This window comes from Podarcis tiliguerta (genome assembly GCF_965153285.1).
Source record: "Podarcis tiliguerta genome assembly, chromosome: 10".
NCBI lineage: Eukaryota > Metazoa > Chordata > Lepidosauria > Squamata > Lacertidae > Podarcis > Podarcis tiliguerta.
Window position 1 is genome coordinate 2,598,921 of NC_139543.1, and position 15,201 is coordinate 2,614,121.

A 15,201-nucleotide genomic window follows, 5' to 3' on the forward strand; every position below is an offset into this window, starting at 1 on the left:
CAGTAGTTACCTGGCTCTTCCTCCCTCCCCCTTTTGAAGATGGGGACAACATTTGCCCGTCTCCAGTCTGCAGGTGAAGCCTTATTTACCACGGGGATCCAGGGCCTGAGCCCATTTAGCACGCACTCCCTACCTCGGAGGAGACAAAGGCACCAGGGACCAGCTTCTTCAGAGAGAAAGGTTTTTATTTTCATCTGCGCAGAATGGCACCAGTGGAATAGCTTCCCAAGACTGGCACATTGAAACAAAGGAGCATTCAGCTTTTATCACCCTCAGTTCTCCTCCTGCCCCCCCTTTACACCCAATCATATGCACCCACCTATACTGTTCCTCCCCTTACACCAATCATATGCATCCACCTATGCACCCCACCTTCTTGGAGCATGGGGGGAGAAAGGCAACCTTACATTCTACGCATGCTCAGTTTAGTGAATCACTACGTGTCCTATTCTCTCCATATACGTGTTCATTCTATTCATATACGCTACGTGGTCATTCTTACTAGGGGCCATCCTTGCCTAACAAGTTTAACTTGCCTAAGATACTTATCTCACTCCCTTCAATTCCCACCTGTTCTTTTGGGACAACCTAACTCCTAGGTTCGTCCAATGGGAGGGGACGGTATTCTTGCATTAAAGCAAGCACACGAGGTCCCATCATACGGGAGACCATCCTGTGCATCATATTTTGCAAACATTGCATTAAGCGGGGGATACAGAAGCAAAGAAGAAGCAAAATTAGCAGTGGTCCCATCATCACAGCAAAGAGTCCTCGAAGCCAACCATTTGGGAGGAATTTGTCTAACCAGGACATATTCCAGCCTTCCCAAGTTTGTACCGGAACGTGTGCCACCTTTTCTACGCTGGCAGCCAAATCACGGATGGCTTCACCATGATCTGAAATATTAAAACAACATGCTCCGCCAGTTAGGTTGAGGGCTGCACAAAAACCACCTTGTTTGGCCAAAATGAAAAGTCCAACTCTAATGGGACTGAGAGAAACGCATTGCGTGTCACATCCAATTGCGTGGCAATTAGCCTAAGGGCCGTGGCTGTCATGTTAGCAACAATCTCTACCACTGCCTGGAGTCTGATTATGCAGTTCAAGTTATAGATCGGTTGGCCCCCTTGCCTCAGAGATTTTCTCTCTCCCTGATTCCAGGAGGCTGGAGCATAATGGGCCAGTATCCTTTCCGGAGGCCACTGATTTTGGCCTCAATTCTGGGAGCTGCCACCTGCAAGTGTTGCCAGGTCAGCTGAACGCCTCCTTCTAGGGGTTGCAGAGAATATCTGGTCAGGAATCCACATGGGGGGTATCAAGTAGGCTGGAAAACAGACCCCATACCATCCTCTTGGGAGGGCATGATAGGCCTGTCTGCCACACACCCAGTAAACATCCTGACCATGGGCAGATATGGTGCCTGTCAGCAAGCGGGCTAGGCATGCAGCCAATTTGGAACCAGAAAAAGTTCCTGTCTCGGACTCAGGCATGTTAGTTGGTGCTGGGAAGGTACGATCACAGTGGGAAGTGCCCACATAAGTCTGAGCATCACTGGCGTCATTTGTTGACACAAAGATTCATTCCAAGGCACAGGGAGGAGTGGCATTCCTCCCAGAGCATCTACAGGGGCCAGAGCGCAAACGGCACAATTGGTCTGATTTGCAGAGAACGCAACCATCTCAGCAACCTGAATCTACTTATTATATGTGTGGTGGGCCCCCCATGATTGCAGCAGTTGTCTGGTCACTGTGAGTGGTATTTGCATTTGAAAGGACAAAGGCAGCAGAAATACCAGCACGGGGACCCACAGTCGTATTTGAGCCATTGTATGCATGTGGAGGGGCTTAGGTAAGTGCTAGAGAGTGGGCTGGGGTGTAAGTACGCTGAAAGAAAAGACCCACTGGACACTCTCCTCTGCAGGGGTGGCGTAAAGCAAATCAGGCGCAGGTACCTTCAATAAAGTTCAGTTATGCTAAAGGAAAGGAAAGAAAATGTAAAAAAAAAGTCCTCTTTCAATCCATGCTGGATTCTTGAGCCGTGCAAAACGTCAGCTTCCAGAGTGACGTAAGCAGGGCTAGTGGGCGTCGGGGCGTCTTGGGTCTCTTCCAACAAGGCTGGAGCGATGTCTGGGTGTCTGGGGTGAGTCGAAGGGGCCAATGCAGATCAGGTGTCACAGATGCTGGTGACTTTAACAGCTGTAGAGAAACAGGACAGCCTCTGGCTGGTATACCTGTCCAGAGAAAAGAAAAAGAAAACACACGGCAGAACGACTGCACATTGACAGATAGCATTTGCACCTAAGGTATAGGCCTAGATGCTTGGCAGGAAACTTCACAAGCGGTTAACAGTTCTGTTCCTTGGGTTTAGTTTTGCCAGCTGAGATTTTTTTTTTTTCTTTTAAAGTCTCATTCGTGTGCTCTAAGTTTCAGAGCTCTCGTGGCCTCTAAGCCATGTTGCAAATTCCAGTTGATTTGCCAAAGACTGCCAGTCTCTGTAAAAAAAAAACAATGCGCTCCTTGCTTCTGGCAAAGTTTCAAATTCCTCAAAGTATCAATTCCTATGGTGCAGAAGCGTTTTAATCTGAGCATGCTGCACTTCTTCAGTAGCTCCTAAAATAAAATTCTCTCACAGAAAGCATTTACTTGCTTTTTTAAGAAAGTCATTTCTTCAGGTTAGTGCTTGAGGCAAGGGGGGTGGGTAACCCTTGGCCTTCTGAGTTTTTTTTCTTTGTGGCTGAACCGTAAATCCAGACAGTGTGGGATTCAAGGCAGCTGGTTGGTAAGAATGCAGCATTTTCCTCTTGGGATAGCAGCCAAGAGATAACGCTCTGAAGCTACCTCCAAGCGCCTGGTACAAGGAGAAAAAAAAGCTGATGTCCTGTTACTTGCATGAATGAGAAACAGTTCACTTGCTTCTAGCTGCAACAGTCTTTGAACAAAGGGGAGGGAAATCATTTTCAGAAACCTCATTCTGTGTGCCGAGCAACCATTGTTGGACCAGGGCCAGGCAGCTTCTGGGAACCTGCGTTTGTTGGGCCTGGTTTTTTCCTAGTAAGTTTTTTTTCTTCTCTCAGGGTTGGGCTTGTTGCTGTAACGCTGAGGCTCATGGCTGGGTTTCTCAGCCTGTGGGGGTGTCGGGCGTATCGCGCGTGGGGCCTGTGGGCATTCCATTTTCCCAGTGACTTTCTTGCCTGCAGATGGCGCACTGGCTTCTTCCCTAGGCGTCTTCTGCCCCTCCCGTGGACACCCTCCGGGATTGCATTTTTGGCTTTCTGGCTGCTTGAAGACAAACCCCTAATTATTTTGGCTGGGTCCTCTTCGAAAGAAGGATTCTGATTTAAAGTGCTTGGAGGTCTGTAGTCCTGGACATCAGATGACTCCAGGGTCGTACACTCAGTGGGTGGGCCATCAAAGTGGAGTTTTAGCTGCCTCAATTGCAACATCAATATTGTCCGCTGCCCTGAAGGCATTTATCTTGTGGATTTCCTCAATGGTCAGTATTGTAATCCTAGGGCTTTTAATCTCTTGGTGTTTTAATTGTCTCTCTTTTTAACAGTTCTGTCCTATGCGGCTCTCAAAGCCTACCCTTCTGTTTCTTTCTTGTCAATTCACATCCTTGCATTGTGCTGCTTCTAGAACCAAGAAGCCACATCCAGCTCACTCTTTTGGATTGCTTACTGGCTCTATCTCATGCTGCTCTTTAAAATCTTCTCTTTCTGCCAATTCACATACAGAAATACTCTTTTGGACTGCTTGCCCACTTCACCTGATTCCTTCTGAATTTCACCTTCTCAACTTCCTCTTGTCTTTTCTCCTGTCTCTTCTTCCTCAGTCTCTTTGCTTTTGGGGGTTGGGTAGGGGGTACCTCATTTAGCCCTGGTGCAGTTGCTGCATAGGGTGGAGGGGGCTAATTATTCCTTCCTCCTCTTCTTCTGGGACTGTTCTTCTGGGACTGGCAAGACTGCTGTTTTTTCAAATTTGTAATTGTACTGAACACAGTTTGACTTGGGCAGTCACAATTCTATTTTTCCAAAGCCATGAGGGATTTTGATCCACATTGGCTTTCCAGATAGAAATGTAGGGGATTTGGTCTGGGTGGACATTGATAATATTTCTCCAGAGGGGATTGATTAATTGCAAATCAAAAGTTCCCTCAAAAAGGCACTCAGTCCCTTGTGTCGGCCAGTCCACTTCACAAAGTGTTCTGAGTCTCTCTTTCTTTAACTTGAATCCCCAATCATCATTTTTGGTGGTCGCCTTCCAGTTGTTTAGGAAGCATTTCAGAGGGGTGCATTTATTTTCCCCCTGGGAGGTGCATTTACTTCCTCCCGACCTCATGTCTCAACAAAGTAATCCGCTCCTAAAAAACAATTCTGTCCAGGCAAACAACTTCCGCTACAGACTGTGACTTAATTGCACAATCCTGCACACGCTTGACCATGGGGCACTAAGCCCTGGTCACTCAAACATTCATCCTTTCACTGGATTACTTTTGACACACTTCACACACTTTATTTCCCCAAAAACCTCCCTTTCCCCGTTCAGCCATTACCTCCTTTTCCCGGCGGCACTTTATTGCCACTGCCAGGTGAGACTGATCAGGTCTCGTGCCCCTTTCCCTTGGGCTTACCTTTTTCCGTCTAGACCCCCTTCCTTCTCCTTCTCCTTTCCTTCTCCTTCTCCTCCTCCGGCCGGTCCTTTCTCTCTCTCGACCGAGTGTCTCCACTCCGAAGCGGTCTGGCGGACTCCCTCCACGAATCTGGTGGAGTGCGCGCTTGGAATTCGCCAACGGCGTTCGGAGCTGTTCACCGCGGTCAAGCCTGGCCTCCAGGTATTGGGGAGGGGCTGAATCCCGGAAAAGAGCCCCCAGATCTGAAGCCTTATTTACCACGGGGATCCAGGGCCTGAGCCCATTTAGCACGCACTCCCTACCTCGGAGGAGACAAAGGCACCAGGGACCAGCTTCTTCAGAGAGAAAGGTTTTTATTTTCATCTGCGCAGAATGGCACCAGTGGAATAGCTTCCCAAGACTGGCACATTGAAACAAAGGAGCATTCAGCTTTTATCACCCTCAGTTCTCCTCCTGCCCCCCCTTTACACCCAATCATATGCACCCACCTATACTGTTCCTCCCCTTACACCAATCATATGCATCCACCTATGCACCCCACCTTCTTGGAGCATGGGGGGAGAAAGGCAACCTTACATTCTACGCATGCTCAGTTTAGTGAATCACTACGTGTCCTATTCTCTCCATATACGTGTTCATTCTATTCATATACGCTACGTGGTCATTCTTACTAGGGGCCATCCTTGCCTAACAAGTTTAACTTGCCTAAGATACTTATCTCACTCCCTTCACAGGGACCTCACCTGTTCTTCAAGAATTCTCAAAGATCATAGACAAAGGCTCTGATATTACATCCACAAGCTCCTTTAGTACTCTTAGGTGCCGCTTATCCAGGCCTGGAGATTTGAATTCAATGAAAGTAGCCTGGTGTTCCCGTATTACTTCTATTCCTATTTTGGGCCGCAGTTCCCTCCTTGCGTCGTTTGTTCCATTATCATCCAGTTTGGATTTGCTTTCCTTTTAGGTAAAGACAGAGGTAACATAGGTACTGAGCAGTTCTGTCTTCTCTCTGTCACCCAATAGCATTTCTCCATCATCTCCATGCTTGTTCTTCTTGCTTTGAATCTAGTGAGGGAGAAGGGCCTCTGGGGTGGAAATGTTTTCCCATCCCTGGTTTAGAGCAAGGATTGCCAACATGGAACCCGCCAGCTGCTGAGGGACCACACATTCAAGTTTCCCCAATCACCTGTCATGCTGGCATGAGCTGGTGGGACTTAAGAGTCCATATCATCTGGTGGGCACCCCATTGGCCACCGCTAGTTTCATGTTCCTTGCATGAGCCCATTCACCTCTGCCACATTGGTTTTAAGTATGGTTTATCCACACAAACCAGAATCATAACTGAGGTTTGAAATTGTCTGTTTGGACCAACTGACTAGTTTTGATATAACAGCAAATTGAGTAGCCAAAGGGGCAAGCAAGTGCCAAATACTTCCAATCTTCTCCTTGTGGCCACACCAGAGGGGAGGAAGGAGTAAAGTCATAGAACTATAGAGTTGGGGGGTCACCTAGTGCCACCCCCTGCATTGAAGGAATCACAGCTTAAGGATCCATTCAACCCTGAGGCTCCTCCTTGTAGCATTACTCCATCATTCAGTGGTTTGTCCAACAGCAGCTGTGCAACTGAAGACAACACTTCAGTACATCTGATGAAATGAGCTGCATTTCATGAACATGCATTCCAGTATAAATCTGTTATACATGAAGGTTCCACTGAATTTCCTGTCTGTTTTTGCTATGAAAGATGAGCAGAGCCACAAGATCTTAAATTTGTGATTGTGAAACATCAGTTGTGCACAATGCAATTGTATAAACAGCAGTGACAGAAGAATATTATTTTACTGATATTTTTATTCCTCTTATGGTTGAATGGACAAGGATTTACATGCTTCCTTGCAATAATGTTTATTCAATCCTAGCAACACTATTTTTTTTTTAAAAAAATCACATTTCATGACTGAAAAACAACAAACATGTAGCATAGAGCTTCATGCCATGGAATCAATCACTTCAAAGGGATTTGGTTTTCTGCTTCATTTGGACTGACTGAGCAATTTGTAATTATTTGAAACTTCTCTGTGCTGGACTGTTACATAGGGTACCTGCTGTACTTTAAATATGAAAGGGCCTGACATTTGTTTTAGAACATACGGTAATTAAAACATTCCAACAAACATTGATTGGGGGATTGCAAAATTTCTAGAACTCAATTGACATAAAAATAACAACACCCACAGCATCTACAATTGAAACAGCAGCACCACAGTGAGTTTGCTATGCCCAGGTAGTCTTTATGTGGAAAGGCACTCCGTGATGCATCCCATGCCTGAAAAGGCTCCATTCTACTAGACTTTGTTTCCTGAGTGGCAGACACAAGGAGCTGACTTGTGTTTGGCAATCTAAACTAAGGGGACGAGAAGGTACTTACAGGAGAAGATGCTTCCTAGGCCTGGCCTAAACACCCACCCACCATAGGCCCAGTGCTTCTTCCTCAAGGCTTCAGCAGCCCAATTAAAGGCCAATGCAAATTAAATGATGTTCTGAATGGAAGCTGCCCTCTTCAAAACGTTCCTTTTCCCCAATGTTCCGTCTATATGTATCATTATTCCAAAGATGAGAAGAACTGCATCTAGTACACAGTACTGTTTAGCTTTGCCTTGTGTCTCCCCCCTTAACCGGGGACTCTGCTGGGGACAGGAAATCCCTAAAGACTCTGCCGGGGCTCCAGATCCTCATACGCAGCCACATTGCACTGGCCGAAGTGTGCTGAAGGGCCGACTGACTTTCACAAGTCCCTGACAGACGACACAGCGCTAGATGCAAGACTGGTCTGCCTCCATTTAAGCAACATTCATGAAGGAACCTACTCTGAGGAGGGTGGCGGCGGCGGCATTTACTCACCCCCCAGACTCTCCTCAAAGGGGCCATCATGGAAAACTAGTTGGTGACCAGGGTAATAAATATGGTTTTTTCTATATTGATTTCTTCCGTTCCTGAGCATTCGGGAAAAGCATAAAGCTATTCACACCCAGCTGTTCCGATTCATAATATATTCCAGGCAACTAGGTCATTCTTGCCATCTAAATATAGTTTAAAAGAATAATTATATTGAAAAGCGGGCAAAGTGCTTTGTTGGCAGGATGCCATCTATACGGAAGCATGTATGAATTAATTAGTATAAATCATCCTCCAAGTGATTGCACGATGTTTACACCATTTCCTGTACTCTGCAGAGGGCTCACGTGAAAGATGGAGGCAACCACTGAGGTTTGTGGAAAGAACACATTAACACTCAGACATAAACAGAGGGACTGATCATTTGTGCCCTGAAAAAACGAACTGATGCTAAGATGAAAATAATTTAAGGCATCTACTGTGTTTTACATATTTTACCAGGCAACTGGGCATTTAAACAATGAATCTCCTATAAGGGCAGCTTTATTGCTAAAGTAGAAAACACCTGTCCCTCAGGTAAAATTCACCTTCAAAAGGGCTGCCAGTTGGACCTGTCCTCTTTTATGTCTATGCCTATTCCCTTTTCATAGCACACAGAGCTATTGTCAAAAGGCAGCATGGTGTAGTGGCTAGAGACTCTCTGGACCTGCTGGACTCCAACTCCTGGTGTTAGATCAGTGGCCATTGGAGGGGGCAGACGAGAGTGGGGAGTCCAACTACATCTGGACAGGGATGCCAACATAATCTCCTGGGCCTGGTATACTATGGACGTGAATGAGGCCTCCTGCAATTGCTGTTTTGTGCAGAGTGTAGACTAACTTAGCCCAGCCTACCTCCTGGAGTGTTGCAAGGATAAAAGGAGGGCAGGGAGGATCCCACACACCACCTTGAGCTCCTGAGCGGAAAAACAAAGATACAAACCATATACCATAGCTCAGGCAAAGAAAAAGAAGCATGCACAAAAACAGAGAAGCAGCCCCTCTTGCTTTAACGGCAACATTTCATAGTTTCATATGCGCCAAATCCAAAAAAAAAGTTTGCTAACCCTGATAAGGAGGTGTGGGGGAAGGTTGCTTCGTGTTAGTTAAGCATGTGCAGCTTTTCTTCAACATTTGTGTCTGGACCACCAACTCTCAGCCAAGTCTACCTCACAGGGATGTTGTGAATATAAAAGGAGGGAGGGGAAGACAATGGACACAGCCTGGAGCTCCTGGGAGGCAAAGCAAGACACAACTACAGTGGTACCTCGGGTTAAGTACTTAATTCGTTCCGGAGGTCCATTCTTAACCTGAAACTGTTCTTAACCTGAAGCACCACTTTAGCTAATGGGGCCTCCCACTGCCACTGCACTGCCACCACACAATTTCTGTTCTCATCCTGAAGCAAAGTTCTTAACCCAAGGTACTATTTCTGGGTTAGCTGAGTCTGTAACCTGAAGCGTCTGTAACCTGAAGCGTATGTAAGCCGAGGTACCACTGTATACAACAAGCAACAAATACTCTAAGCATGTGCTTCACAACTCTCAGTAAAGCACACACACACACACACACACAATTTTTTTTGCCAAACTGCTGCTGATTCTTCTAGACCTGCCAGCAGCCTTCGACATGGTCGATCACGAACTCCTGGACCACCGCCTTGCCAACGTGGGCATCCAGGGCACAGTCCTTCAATGGCTGCGCTCGTTTCTCTCTGGGACAGAGGGTGGCGCTTGGGGGGGAATTGTCACTGCGCCACTCCTTGGTGTGTGGAGTGCCCCAGGGTGCAATACTCTCCCCGATGCTTTTTAACATCTTTATGCGCCCCCTCGCCCAGCTTGTCCGGAGTTTTGGGCTGGGCTGCCATCAGTATGCCGATGACACCCAACTCTATCTGTTGATGGATGGCCATCCTGACTCGGCCCCAGACACACTGATCAGATGCTTGGAAGCTGTGGCTGGATGGTTACGTGGAAGCCGGTTGAAGTTAAATCCTTCGAAGACAGAGGTCCTCTGGCTGAGACGGGACGATATGGGATTGGGGACTCCCATCTCTTGAGGGGGCGCAATTAGTGCCAGCACCATCCGTTAAGAGTTTGGGTGTAATCTTCGATACCTCCCTCTCCATGGAGGCGCAGATTGCAGCTATAACAAAGGCGGCATTTTTTCATCTCCGCCAAGCTAAGCAGTTGGCTCCTTATCTCTCTCGCCCTGACCTAGCCACTGTGATCCACGCGATGGTCACCTCCAGACTGGATTATTGTAACTCGCTCTACGTGGGGCTGCCCTTGAGACTGACCCAGAAACTCCAGCGGGTGCAGAATGCTGCAGCGAGACTCCTTACGGGGTCGTCACTGCGAGATCACATTCATCCAGTACTATATCAGCTGCACTGGCTCCCGGTGGAGTACAGGATCAGGTTTAAGGTGCTGGTTTTAACCTTTAAAGCCCTATACGGCCTAGAACCCTCGTACCTACGGGACCGCCTCTCCTGGTATGCCCCACAGAGAAACCTACAGTCTTCAAATAGAAACATCTTGAAGGTCCCAGGCCTCAGAGAAGTTAGGCTGGCCTCAACTAGAGCCAGGGCTTTTTCGGCTGCGGCTCCAACCTGGTGGAAAGAAAGAAAGAAAGAAAGAAAGAAAGAAAGAAAGAAAGAAAGAAGAGTCTGCAACTCAACATTTGTCAGGAGGAGGAAAGGGAATAAGAGGGAAGTCTGAGCAATTCATTCTTTTGTTTGGGGCTGAGGTCTAAACTGGCACCTTGATCCAAAAATATGAACTGGGCCATTTATTTTTGTTCAGCAAGATTTATATCATGCTTGTTAAAAAATAGCAAACCTCTAAGCCTCATCGCTGACTGTTTTTAAGGAAAGGGCCAGCCTGGTGCTGTTATGTTTCCATTGTGATTATCTGTGTCCTTAAAAGATCTTTCTTTCTTTCTGCCTATTTTAGTTTTATTAGTTTTTAATTGCTTTTTAATGGATTTCTGGGGAAATGGCAGGATATAAATAAATACTGTATAATAATAATACTGTTAAATGGTCTAAAATATTCATTAAAATATTAGAATTCAAAACAGTAAAAATGGGGGTGGGGCACGAGGCTACGGAGCGGACGTCCCATTGCGCAGGCGGAAGTCTTTGCCTTAATGGGCCAACTTGACACAGCCTACTAATATCTGTCTCTGAATCTCCCAAGTTAATGCAGAATAGAAGCAAAGGTATTTCTGAATGCATTTCCCAGCTTTGAAGGGGTTTTAACAGAAGCCTGTGACCTTTCAGAGTACTTGGCTGAAGCAAACTGAAATGGCTGCCTTTTAACGTCAGTTCAAATAGCTCTTTCTGGATGAAATAATGATAATTTCCTCCAAAATGTCAGATTCACTTAAATCAGTTTAGTACCAAGGCTGGAATTAGGATTCCATTCATCTGTGGCACAGGTCCTATTTAGTTAATACATATGGTGTTGTGTTTGCCATAAGCAATGCTAAATGCGGCTCTTTCTTCCTGGCATTCCAGCGGACGGATGATGAAAATATCATATATTTATTCTACCTGTCAAACACATTTTTAAATATCATACCCAGAGCTGGGTCTTATCAAATGTTTGCACAGAGCTCAATTAATAAAAATAATATCTGAGCAGACTATGAAATGATGTTGTTATTAAATTTATTTTAGGACTTTAATTTACCACAAAGCACAAAGTTATTCCTCTGGGACCAAAGCCCCTGCTGTAATAGTCAGATATAATTTTAAAACGAATGCCAACCTCTGTGAAGAATTTCTTAAGACATGTGAAATGTATTGGAGAATGTACATTATGGGATTCTGTGAACTTCCTCAAAACTGGTGTGCAATGCTGCACATTTTAGAGCAAAAGGCACCTTGGCGTATTTGAACATGAACATATGTCGAAGGAGAACCGCTGTGGTGACTAGGGAGACCCGGGTTCAGATGCGCCTTCATGCATGAGACTCACAGCTGGCGGACCTTGATCTAGTCATGACAACAAGGTTCAGAGGCAATGGGCCACCCACAGAAGCAGCCCACATTTTCTGTGATCTGAATAAAGATGGAAGGTTCTCAGGTGAAGCACAGGAGAACACATATTTTATTATCACAACATCTTGCAGATACCACATAAAAATGAGTGGGGGGAAAGGGTGGCTACTCCTGAGCACAGAGTTGGTATGGAAGCATTCACAGATGTGGGGAGAGAAGGCAAGGGTGGAATGGCTGGAAAATTAAGAGTGAAGGCAAAGCGATATAAAAAGAGTAGAGAACACCCTCTCATTGCCTGGCTAGGTCACTTCTAGGTTCACCTTGAGAAGCTATTTTAAAATGTCCCCAAAGATGAACGTGAGAGAAGTCAAGGGGGAAATCCAAGATTTTAATGTAACTGAGAATTGGATGCCTGTATCTCTTCATGCCTGCCATCTCTCTCCCAATTTTAGTGCTATGACCAGGCCTGAAGCCAGACTGGAATGGATCCTAGGAATGGGTCATCTACAGGCCCCAGAATTATCTGACAGGGGAAATGTGCTTCAAATGTCCTTAAAGGCATCGTGCAGACCCAGCCGGTACAGGATGGAAAGAGTACAGGATGGAAAGCAGGGCGCACTCCCCACAGCAGCATTTATTTATGTATTTATTTATGCCAGTTCCACTTGTGTAAACCCTGCATGCCAACAAGAAAGGGCATGCTGGTACCTCTGGCTGGGGTTATAATTTCAATGATGCATTAAATAAAAACACACATTGAAAATATGTGTATTATGGATCCAAGCATGGCATGTATTTCAGGTTCTGAAGTACTGTTTCATGGAAGAGGAATGCTCATTCTGTGTGTGCTGGAAAACCTTCAGAAATCCCTGTGTACCTTGAAAACATTGCAAGTAGTTAAAAATTTGCTATCAGTTTAAACAGTCTCGTTTATATTTCCTTATGGTAGAGTCTGTTGAGTGGCTTGGAGAGTTGAAGGTGTGCTTAGAGACTCCATTAAGATGGGGAGGCCCTAGCAATCTGTCAATGCTTGGATTCCAGAGGTCACCTTCGGGTTTTTATCAGCATTGCGTCAATGCCTGTCCTTCCTCAACAGATTCAGGATGCACTCCTTATAACACCCTCCTCTTGGGCCCATAGCCTAGGCTAAGCCAGCATGAAAAATTGCTCTAGGCTCCTGAGCTACAAACAGCCAGTGGCGTAGCGTGGGTTGTCAGCACCCGGGGCAAGGCAAGTAATTTGCGCCCCCTAACCCATGGATTTGCGCCCCCTAACCCGTGGATTTGCGCCCCCTAACCCTAACCCCCAGATGTTGCGGCCGGTGCAGCCGGCCCCCCCTGCACCCCCCACGCTACGCCACTGCAAACAGCCAATCTCTTAGGCTGGTGGCAAAAGTGGTGCAATTATAATAGTCTTACATTTTCCTTTTTATAATGGAAACTCATTTTTCAAACATTTGTGTAAGAAAAGAAAAGAAAAGAAAAGAAAAGAAAAGTATTATAAACAACTGAAGCACAGCAGGAAGGCTAGAGTGTTAGTGTATCACTCTAGTGGGATTTAGTTTTGGATGTTAATTACACTGTATAAACAGGATACTGCCCCATAAGAACTCCTGACCAGAATGACACGTCTCTATCTCTCTCTAGAAGACTTTTAACCAAGAGCTTGTTATTCGCAAACAAGATTAACAGATACCAATCACCTGCGAGACAGCCCAAGTCCCCTTGATTGTTACAGGCAAGAATTGTTAATTCACCTGCTAATGCTAACGCTGTTATAAATAACACAGATCACAGGTCCTGTGCACAGTGCCCTCAGCCTGTCAGAACCTTTGCCAACACCCTTGTTTTGGCCGTCCCAGGCAGGCAGGCAGGCAGGCAGCCCCATCGTCCACCCCCATCATTCAGCCCAGACATGGGGGTCCAGCACTGAGGGCCATCTGGCAGTTCCCTCCCTGCAAGAAGTGAGGTTGCAGGGAACCCAGGCAGAGGGCCTTCTCGGTAGTGGCACCCGCCCTGTGGAGCGCCCTCCCACCAGATGTCAAAGAGAAAAACAACTACCAGACTTTTAGAAGACATCTGAAGGCAGCCCTGTTTAGGGAAGTTTTTAATGTTTGAAGTTTTATTTTGTCTTTAATGTACTGTTGAAATCTGCCCAGAGTGGCTGGGGAAACCCAGCCAGATGGGTGGGGTAGAAATATATTATTATTATTATTATTATTATTATTATTATTATTATTATTATCATCATCCAGCCCCAGGGGGCTTCCACACATAACTGACAGGCTTTGTTTGCAGTGGTGGCCACAAGAAAGGAGTGAGGACCAGAGATCAGTGGCAGAGCATCTGCTCTGCATGCAGAAGAGTTCAGTCTTGAGGCAGGAGAAGGAGAGAATCTCTGTCTGAAACTCTGGCGGTCAGTGTCGACCAGGGGTCCCCAGCCTGTTTGGGACTTTGGGGGTTTTCCGTGAGTGCTGTGGGCACCATTCTGTCTAGACACTTCTGGCAGAATTAACCTCACTCTTGAGAAGTGTCTAGAGCTGAAAGATGAAGTGGAGATCTGGCACGGGGGCAGGAGAAACATGCTGAATATCGCCTGCCTGACCATAGCACGGCTGGGCTTTGTAAACTTACTTGCTTAGATTGGAGGGAACCTGCAAGGAATTTCATACTTAGACCTGCAAGGCTTCCCAAAACATTTCTGAAAATAACTTAATAAGGCAAAATTAACATCTTTCCTTCTGTAGAAAGGGGTTTTTTTTGCCACAAGACAGTGGAAAAATACAGAGTTTGGAGATCTGGCACAAATTTTCTTGGAATATGGGGGGGGGGGGGAGGAAGGTGTCTTGTTTGCAGCCTAAAGAGGACAGGGAACACTCCCCCCCCAAAGGACAGTCCCATTTTTGAGGGGACGAGTGGCAACCCTACCCACTGCAAACATGACATCTGGGGAGGTTAACTCTGAATGTGTTTCAGAGGTGGATAAATGATTTGAAGTGACCACAAGAGTTTATTAGGTTTGCAAATGTACCCCTGGGCTCAGAAACACTGAGGACCCCTGGTGAAGACAATGCTGACCCAGAGGGACATGAGAAGAATCCTGCTGGTTCAAGCTAAAAGCCCATATAGTCTATCATCCTCTTCTTCCAGTGGCCAACTACATACCAACAAAGTGGCTGACTTTGGGCTCTCAAATTTCACCATCGCTTCATTCTACAGCATTGTTGTGGCACCTCCTGCAGCGCAAGGCCCAGGGCAGCAGCAACAGCAGTTGTGCTACCCTAAAACCGCCTCTGATCTATCAAAAGTCCACCAGCAGGACTTGGATACCACAGCACTCTCCCCTCTTGATTCTGGCATTCAGAAGACCCTGTCCAACTGTGAAGGTAGCCGTCACGGTCTGACCAGTGATGCGACTTTGTAGGGTGTCATTTCATGGCAGCACCTGGGGTGGGAGGAGGATGTTTCTGCATAGCAACCCTGCCCAGCATACAATGGGCAGGTGTCTCCCCAGAACAATGCTTTAGGTAAGTACAAAACTCTCAGCATCATTCACATTCATTCACGGTTTATCAGCTGCCAAAACAGACAGCCTTCATTAACTATCCTTTGGCATTTGGGAATGGAAACACTT